Raw genomic sequence first — 9,676 nt, 5'->3', positions numbered from 1 at the left:
CCTCCTCTCCACCGAGGCGTGTAAGGTGGTATTCTCTGGAGTGTCACTTCTGCTTAAATCTGAGAAGATGAAGCAAACAAAGTAAACATCAAACCTGCCCGGACTCCTTACCACTTGTTCAACCGTCCCCTGCCAACAACAACAACAACCACAGCCACAACCACAACAAATACAGGCATGACCCGACTAAAATATGTACAGGCAACCTGAGCTTCCAAGCACTTCCAAATGTCACCTACACAACAGAGAAAACAACGACTACAAGTAGTATAATACAGTCAGAGTTCTGCCGAAGATGCATATCACATCTTTCGGTAGCTGATGAGCAGATGACGAACGACTACTGTTGATCCATGTAAGTGACACAATATGAAGTATTTACTGGTATCAATACAATGGCTCCATATAACTGCTGCAATCTTAAACCATAAAGGCTAACAAACAGCAACACGTCAGAGTCTCTCCGCATACCAAGTCCTAGCCACCTACACTCATTAAACATGATGTACTGTACGTCACGTATGACTTGTTTGTTTCTGACTGCACGCAAGATATGCGAAGCATCCACATGACAAAACAAACAGGAGATCAGCTGTTCTTTGTCAGAAAACATTGGTCCTAGACATACAGAGAGGACTACTGGGCTTGAATTAGGCCAGAGTGTAACCAAATCATGATGTTACTGAATGTATAGTGACTAACATTACTGGTGACCAGATACGTGACCTCACCGTGCCTCTTGCACGCAGCTTATGGAATTTTTTTTTTTTTTTATATACAAATATGCTGCATCCGTCTCTTACTAGCTTTCAAAACAAATCTCTAAGACAAGAGGCTGTGGTGCTCGTAACGCTTTCGTCTACAGAGACCTCCAGAATCAACACAAAACAAAAGTTTCCCGTGGCTGATTTAAATTTACCACCAGAATCCTGTGTTACAAAGTGGAGTTTCCAAAGAGTTTGGAAGACGTGAGCATTTACTAGGCAGAGAGGGTCGAATGAGAAGCCACACTTCAAGATGCATCATGGGAAATGTAGGATCCCCTGTTTTAGGAGAATGAAAGTGAGCATATCTGACTCTGCTGCTTTGAATTCCCTTAAAGGCCCGTTGTGTAAGATGAAGTGGACTCTAGCAGTGTGGTTGCAGATTGCAACCAGGGAAATACCCCTCACCTCACCCTCCCCTACAGTGGCACCTATGACTTACGACCATACACTAAAGAAAACATAATTGTGAATATTATATTCCATAACTGCCAATACATCCTTCTAAAACCTACACATAATACAGTGTGATCGACTCACAGAGATAGTTTTGGTGCCAATCCTTTTGGGGTATATGAGTAATGTGACCTGTGACGCAAAGAGCAAATATTCTATGTGTACCATATGAGTCAGTTAATTCAGAAAGTCATAAAGCTTTATTTTCCAGACCAGAATTCTTTGTAAAAATGTCTAAGACGTGACTCATTAATGACAACTATTATTTGCATTGCAACCAATGACACCACTTGTTGATACACAACGGCAGTCTAATATTTTCTGTGACGGTTAAAGAGATAAAAAACCTCCTTCTGTAATCATAGAAACTGCTCTCTGGAGAAACACTGACCAATGACAGGGGAAATAACACAAGACCTGCTGACCCACAGCACACACAAACACCCACACACAAGCTCACACTCCCTCCCAGGCTAATCTCCTATTCTTGGCCCCCTACCCAAGAGCCAGAGCCTGCCTTTGATCAGCATACATTGTCAAGGCACACTGGGTGACCTCTGTGTGTGTGTGTGTGTGTGTGTGTGTGTGTGTGTGTGTGTGTGTGTGTGTGTGTGTGTGAGGGAGGCAGAGAGACAGAGGTTTGGTGGGGTGGGAGGTCCCAACCTGAAGTGCCGGATATTGTTGCGCTACTTCCTGCCCTCTAAGCCCTGACCCGGGGAACCACGGCCAAAGAGCCTTTTGTTTAGCTGACCCTCAACCTCTCCCCGGCCCCTCCCCGTCTCCCTCTCCCCCTCTCTCTTTCTTCTTGACCTTTCTTCCTTCTCTCCTTGAACCTCAAACATACACTAATGCCAAACTCTTGGAATTGATCATCAAAGAGACCACCAGAGCACAAGCTCACACAAACACACGCTCACACACACATGCATTCCTGTTATGTTGCCATAGCAGCACAGATCCCTGATAGTACACTTTGAACCTGTATGCGAGTAGGTCATTCTCACCTTTCCGGTCCATTCAAACAGATCCGATGTGACACTGGAGACAGGTCGTACTAAAGGTTAATGCATGGGTAGAATCTTGAAAAAGTCTTAAGAAAAGCTAAGATGCATTATTCACAGTGACATATCAGGAAGAAGGTGAATGAACTAGTTGATGGTCAGTGCTGTACAAAGACCAAATGGACGTGTTTTTTTTTTTACCACACTAGTGCCTCAGCTTATGGGACAGTGATTCTGCTCAGCAGGACTAAATTTGGTTTAAGTGTCCTTGGTGTCCAGACTGTGTCTCCTTATGTGAAACAAGATGTTCTCAGAGGAAAATAAGATGTTCTGAACACCATTTGAAGCTAGAAAGGTGGCAGGGTCTGCCAAATATGAACAAAGTAAAACATAATGAAACTGTGTTAACTGAGTTTGTGTATTCAGTTTATTCAGTCAATAAAAAATGGAAGTTTGTTTAGGCACCAAAAACCTGTCAATGAAGATCTTACTCTTATAATTAAAATGTCTTCCCAAAACTACATAGAGCACCTTTACTGAACAAAAGTACAGAAATAAACAATGTAGCCTTAACATGCTGGATTTAGCAAGAATGCTAATTTACATGAGTAATCTCTTAGCAATATCAGCATGTTTGCATTCACTGCACATTGTATTCTACACTCGGTAGAATTATCAACAGAATGGGATGCAATAACAGTTTTACATTATAATATCTATGTATTGTGTTGCACAGGTATCTAAACAACTGAAGTTAGCATGCTTACCAGCGAGCCGCAGCCTGCCCTGGTGCCCAAAGCTCCTGCACTAGTGGTATATACACGTCTGTTCTGTGGTGTTCAGAGCTCCCAACACTGGCTGCATGACCTAACTAGCTTAAAACAGCTACAGTTAGCAGCATTTAGCAGCTAGCCTACTGTAGTGACATGCTGACCCCTATTTGTTTTGATTATAAATTCCACAGGGGGCCAATTTTGCACCTTTAATTAATACATTTAAAACTGAGGCTGCATTTATGCTGCTTACACACACGTCAGTCTATTTACTATAATGTATCCTATGTTATCACAGATGTTATACCCAGCCAAAAGGGAAGAAGGTGAAATAGATAATACAAAAAGGCAAAGATGATATTTGGTATGATTTCAGCCTCCACTGCATCAACAGTTTGAACGCACATGCTACTACATGTGACTCGGCTGAAGGAGTGTACCAGGGCACATAGCTCACTGTGTAAGAAAGTTAATGTCTGCCAACTGATGCACTGGCACATGTGCAGACAACATAAGCAGTGCAAAAAACTCATATACTCATCTCATTTACACACACACAGCGCGCGCGCACACACACACACACACACACACACACACACACACTAGAACTACTCAGTATCTTTGGATTCCAGTCATTCTACTTAATGTAGCATGCTTGTGATAGCTCTTCAGGTTATTTCAGGATGTATGCTGTTGTTAGAGAGAGAGAAATTACAGGCAGCCTGACAGGGTGTTGTGTCTGCGTGTTTTATATTTTAGAGCAAGAGAATAGTGTGCAGGGTGAGCTTGAGATGTGTTGAAAGAAGGTGCAGTAGAGAAATTCCTGGTGCCACTTAACACTGCAGCATTGTCATGGGTTTGCACCACCACGGAGTGTTCCCTCCAGCACTGTGGCCCATTAACATCCCATTCAACCATGTTAGTTACCTGGTTACATCATCTCACTGCTTTTTCAATGAAAACCCCATTGTACCTTTGTACTCTGGTTTCTCAGAAGTAGATTTTGCTACTCACTAGCACACACACATTTCCGACAGACAAAAAATATTAATATTAATATTAATATTATTTAGTTTTTATGTGTGTTGCAATTGTATTTGTATATATTATATACTAAAGATCAGCTGATAATCAGCCTGGCCTAAAAATACATATGATATCCAGTATTTTCTGATTCTAAATAAATAAAAAAAATTCTAACTTATCTAAGCTTTGTCGTCCTTTTAACTAACTTCCTGTCCGCATTGCAGTTAGAAATCCCCTCCTTCCTCTCTACTTCACCACATTAACGCAGAGCAGTAATGACCAGACAAAACAGCAAACAGGAGGATCCTGCTCTCTGCGCTTTTGCAAGCAGACAGGACCGCCTCTCAGTGGAGTTCTCTGTCCTGATTGGATAAAGTGTGCAGGGATGCCAGTACTCTTCTACTGCATTTGCAGAGGGAGAAGAGACAAGGGTAACCGACCAAACACTCTATAACAGTGATTACTGTAGGAATAAAGAGCTACACTAATAAAAATATATCACCTACGGCAGCTTTGATTTGAAAAGGCTCTACTTTGGCCCACGATGAAGCACACAATCTGCAAAGTTTCCAGTAACTTAAGTCATCAAATAAAAGTAATGGAGTCAAATATACTATGTGACTTAGGAATATAGTGGAATGGAAGTACGTAGGAAAAAATGTAAATACGCATAACATTATGCTTTAGTACAGTATTTCAGTAAACGTAGCTACTTGGATATATTCCATTACTGCTGATACTACCCATGTCTCTGTAAAATAAGTTTTGGGTCACAAAGTCCTCAAATTCAGCCGTGTTTGTCTTCTTGTTGACTGTGTAGATGTAGATACGGTTCATGCTGAAATCAACACAAAGCAGGTGTTTGGATTTCATCAAACCAATGACCTACAAATGATCTGAAGCAGCCACTGTGAGACAAGTATGTGCAGGTAGGCGTGTTTTAATGTTCTGTTTAGCTGTACTCTTCTTATCTTACTGCTACTTCCACTTATGCATGTCTCTTCTCCTCTCGTTGGGGCTCCACTCAGTTTTCCATGTGCTTTCTGCGGCTGGATTAAAAGAGGTGGAAATTGAATCATAAAACAACACATAACTACCCCTCATTTGCCATTATCGACAGGTTTTTTCCAGTCTTCATCTGGCAATTTCACGCAGCCTATGACCTCGTCAATTTTCATTATGTTTCGTCTCTCACACAAAACAATTAGTCATAAAAAAGGTTTTGGCACAGCTCAAAAGCTTGTATGAGACAAACACGGAACCAGTTTCAATGTGATGGAACAAGCTGTGTCGCTGACTCACAAAATGAGGCACCTGCTATATGGGCGTTGGGAGTTACACGTATCTGGATCTTTAGTCATATCAAGCCAACAGTGTCAGGTCACTCACAACTGCCTTTATATCAGTGAAGCTTGATATGTGCTGGGGGAGGTATGCAGAACCCTCACTTCCTGTCACGTCCTAAATTAGAAGTTTACTTGAGTGACGAGAAGAAGGATTAGCAGCAAAGTACTCGGCATGCCAAACGTTAAAATGTATGAGATAATTAGTTACTTTCCACTATGAAATCTGCACTTCTTTACAGTTGTATAAAATCCAGAAATATTCCCAATGCGATTGACATGAAAGAGACTAAATTACTGGCCATAATGACAATAATTATACGGCTAGACTTTCATCAGTGTTTATGGCACCCGCTGCCAATCCAACGCCAATTACCACAATAAAATGTATTTTTATGTTTCCATGCCGTGGAAATGTTTTGTGCGTAAAACAGGCGTGTCGAGGCTGCAGGCCCGTCACCGTGTTAACTGATCTGCCCCCAGTAATTGCGTTGTGTGCAGGCATGTGAACAGATAAGATTCAGAAGGTGGGGGCTGAAACACGGCACCTTATTGCTGACACTCACAAAGACCCGCCTAATATCCTTTCATGTGGTTTTGGTTCCTAGAATCCATTTACTGTCCGTTTTATTTGGGGCTAAGCGTTGGTTTAAAAACACACACCTGGGTTTATGTTGCTGTCACTGAGAGCTGGCCTTTAACCACAACGTTTTAGCAGTGGAGGAAAGTGAGTGAGTGCATTAGCTCAATGTACTTAAAGGCAATTTCAACTTATACTTGAGTATTTACATTTTCTACCACCTTATACTTCTATTCTATGACTAATTATAGGTTAATATTGTGCTTTTACTCTACTTGACAGATTTAGTTTAATGATACAAAATGTAACTAACAAAAGAGAAAAAAGAAAAATCTTTATTGGCTCCAAGAGGAAAATCATAAACCAAGCAGCAGATGGTGAAAAGTGATGTTTAGTTTTTGCGCTGTCCCGTACCACCAGACTACAGAGCAGCGCCGTCCCTCAGGTTGTAAGACCCCTTGATTCCTCTGAAGCACTCTGACAGAAGAAAAAAAGTTTTGATTTTATGACCTACCCGACCCAGATACGTGGATATCCATAATAATTATACAGAAATAGCCTATCTTCTCACTAATGGTCTCCTTTGCTTATGTAGGTCATACAGAGGCTTCAGTATCACACTGAGACTGTTTTAAAACCAGTTAAAAGTTCCTTGTGAGTACAAGACCTGACTACTTGTGGGCAGAGATGTTGCCACAGGGACTGATGAGGCATCAGTACATTTTATCCTGTATTTGTCAGCGTATCTGAGTTATACCAAGTTAATACTCTAATAACGCTCCCAGTACAGATACACTATATGGTACATTATGTTATTTCTAATCTGATCCGACTATGGTTTCTTTAGGGTTGTTACACTTCATAGCAGCACTCCTTCGCAGATGTATTAAAGGATCATTGCCGTACTTGTTGTTTCATGTGTTAAGATCACTCACTGGCTTTTGTAAAACAACAAGCAAGCAGGAGTTGGCAGGCAGGTATCTCTTTTATAGGGCGTCCTCTGAGACAAGCCAGAGCTTGAACAATAGGACGTCGTTATGCATGTCAGCCGAGGAGGAATGCTTGAGATCCGTCGGTATGCAACCAGGCAATTACTCTCATATACGTCAGCTCTCCCATGTCTTCCGAGGCAAGCCTGTAATTTCCCAATTACCAACCCTCATTGGAGCTGCTTTGACGCTTTCGGTGTTTGTCTGAGAGATAGTTGTACACATTTCTGTTCATCTCTGACCTCTTGAACCGCAGCCTGCAGCCTGGACATGGAAAAATGTAAAACTGCACAGGGGTCCATTGGTGGTTTGTGGGTGTTATGGCGTAAGATGGTTTGCATGTAAATTGCTGCGGCACAACATCAGGATGCTTTTGCCCTTTTGACCCCTTGTCGTTAAAGCTCAGGGGGTTAATGATGCGAGATGTTAAAAGGGGGCAATTAATCTTATGAATAACATATTTAATTTCCTCCATAGTGGCTCCCACAAGGATCCTGAGGGGGAAATGAGGGTTGCTTTAATTTCCTGTTATTTCACTTTCTAGAACAATAGGAAAAAAGTAGACTGCAGGTTTCATCCCATTGTTATCTCCCCTCCATACAGAGACAAACACGAAACACAAACAGGTTTTAAATGCTTGATTGAGTATTTAGATGTCTTGATATAACCTAGTTGTAGAAATGTGCCTCTAATTCCTGTTGAAAGGGAATAATAGAGCACAGCTTGTGACTGCCACAGCAGGCTTGTCTTAAAAACCACTCATCTAATGTCACATAGGCAGTGTTAGTCGAAATTCAATCACAATGAATGATAACTGTCGCCACACGCAGCATGTTGCGTAACATCCGAGAACCCCTGAGTTGCTGCTTTTGTGAGCTGACGTAAACAACTACGTGGTAAATTGCATTTTTGAGTGCAGAGACCAGCCCTGTTCCAGAAATCCACTCTTAAGAAACTAGAAACTGTTTGGTTGAGCTGGCTTGTCTGCAAACAACGAAACTTACAGCGGAAGGCGGTGCAGCGCAGCAGGTTCCTAAAAACCTACTTCTGGTAAAACAGGGAGGAGAGGGAAGCTGACTCAACGCACAGTCAGTAAACACTACACTCCTTTATGGAGATGTGACGGATCAGCTGCAGAGGACAGAGTCTGCCTTCCTAATTACTTTTAGAAACCAATAAACACCAGAGAAGCTTATGGAGGTGACTCATTCTCTTCACAGCTACCTTTGGTTGAATTATAATTATGTTTCATGTTTAGTCTCATGCAAAATGATCTGGTTTCACCTCTTTGCAAGAAATGTCATGAGAGGAGTGACAAAATCATTTTCAAGCAAGACTTTGCAAACAAATTATTAACACATTTCCTGTCAGCACACAAGTTCTTTTGCTTGACGTATACATTTGCTTTGTACCGTATATATATACAGTTTTGATTGTTGATTAACATTAAATGCTTTTTACCAATTTCTAATGAGACAAATAAAGGGTTGATAACTGATAACTAATGTTAATGTTAACCTTCATGATGTTAATTATTATAGAAAAATCCATTTGGTGGGTGAATATGCCTGTGTATGAACCACTCCTCACAGTGCATTTGTTTTAAAGTCAGAATAGCAACCAGGAAAAAAAATATGAAACTGCCCTGGGGGGCTTCATACCCGCGGGGTCTCTTAAACCCCACTTCACTGCAAGTCAATTTGTTCAGGAATGTGCACCGCTGGAGTCAAACATTAAAAAGGGTCTGGCATTATTACCTATTATGAAACTGTCTCGTGGGGGGGTCTCGTTGTTGTAGCATCTTGTCTTAAGAACCTTTATGTTGTGTTCATGTGATGCATGTACCCTAATAAATAATGTGTTTAAACTGATTCACAATGGAAAACCTAAAGCTGAGTAGTACTGGTCCAGTATTGGACTGGTTCTTTTTTGCTTATTTGTGTGCAGTCTAGTTAATGAGAGCTTGGTGACAGGGTACACAAAGCACCGGGTGGGTCAATAGCAGAGATGCGGACTGTATTCATCGCTTTGATGGCTTGAAACTTGACCTGATAGAAAATAGATTACTTGAGAGTGGACTTGGACCTGGAAGTAAACACTCGTGACAGAACTTGACTTGAGACGCGACTACTTGAACTGTGTTCAAGTTAAGTTTTGTTTAGTTTTCCTAGTGGTTTTTCTTTGGTCTGGCTGTGAGTATTTCTCTGTTTTAAAGTGATGGGGAGGGATTATTTTGATTGAGAAGAAATTTAGAAATATACTAGCTTTTATAAAGTTTTTTCTTTTGGTTACGTGACATGTATTGACCTAAATATCAATGATTACAATACAAACTGAATTGTCATGGTGTTTGAGCAGGTTAGAAAGGTTGACCAATACTATCATAGTTAGACAGACACTAACACTGTGTCCTCTCTCTTTATGAAGATTAAATACTGAAGGCGAGACTGCAGAATCTTAGGGGGTAAAAAACATGGCTTGACATGCCGTAACAAAGGACTCATCATGGCTCGACCTTACTTGACAGAACTTGTGACTTGACTTGACTTGGGACCAAAACAGGGGCCCAACTCCTTTTCCTCCCTGGGGCCCTTACAGGTAAACCCAGCACATCTAAATGCACATCATGAATCATATAATGAAACATGTGTACTCTACTGACCTAAAAACAATTTTAAAACATGGGTTTTACTTGTAGTGGAGTTTTTGCATGTTGAGGTATTACTACTTTTACTGAAATAACT

This window comes from Sparus aurata, chromosome 2, assembly GCF_900880675.1.
Source record: "Sparus aurata chromosome 2, fSpaAur1.1, whole genome shotgun sequence".
Taxonomy (NCBI): domain Eukaryota; kingdom Metazoa; phylum Chordata; class Actinopteri; order Spariformes; family Sparidae; genus Sparus; species Sparus aurata.
The sequence above is the reverse complement of the archived record's forward strand: the minus strand, read 5'-3'. Positions refer to the sequence as shown.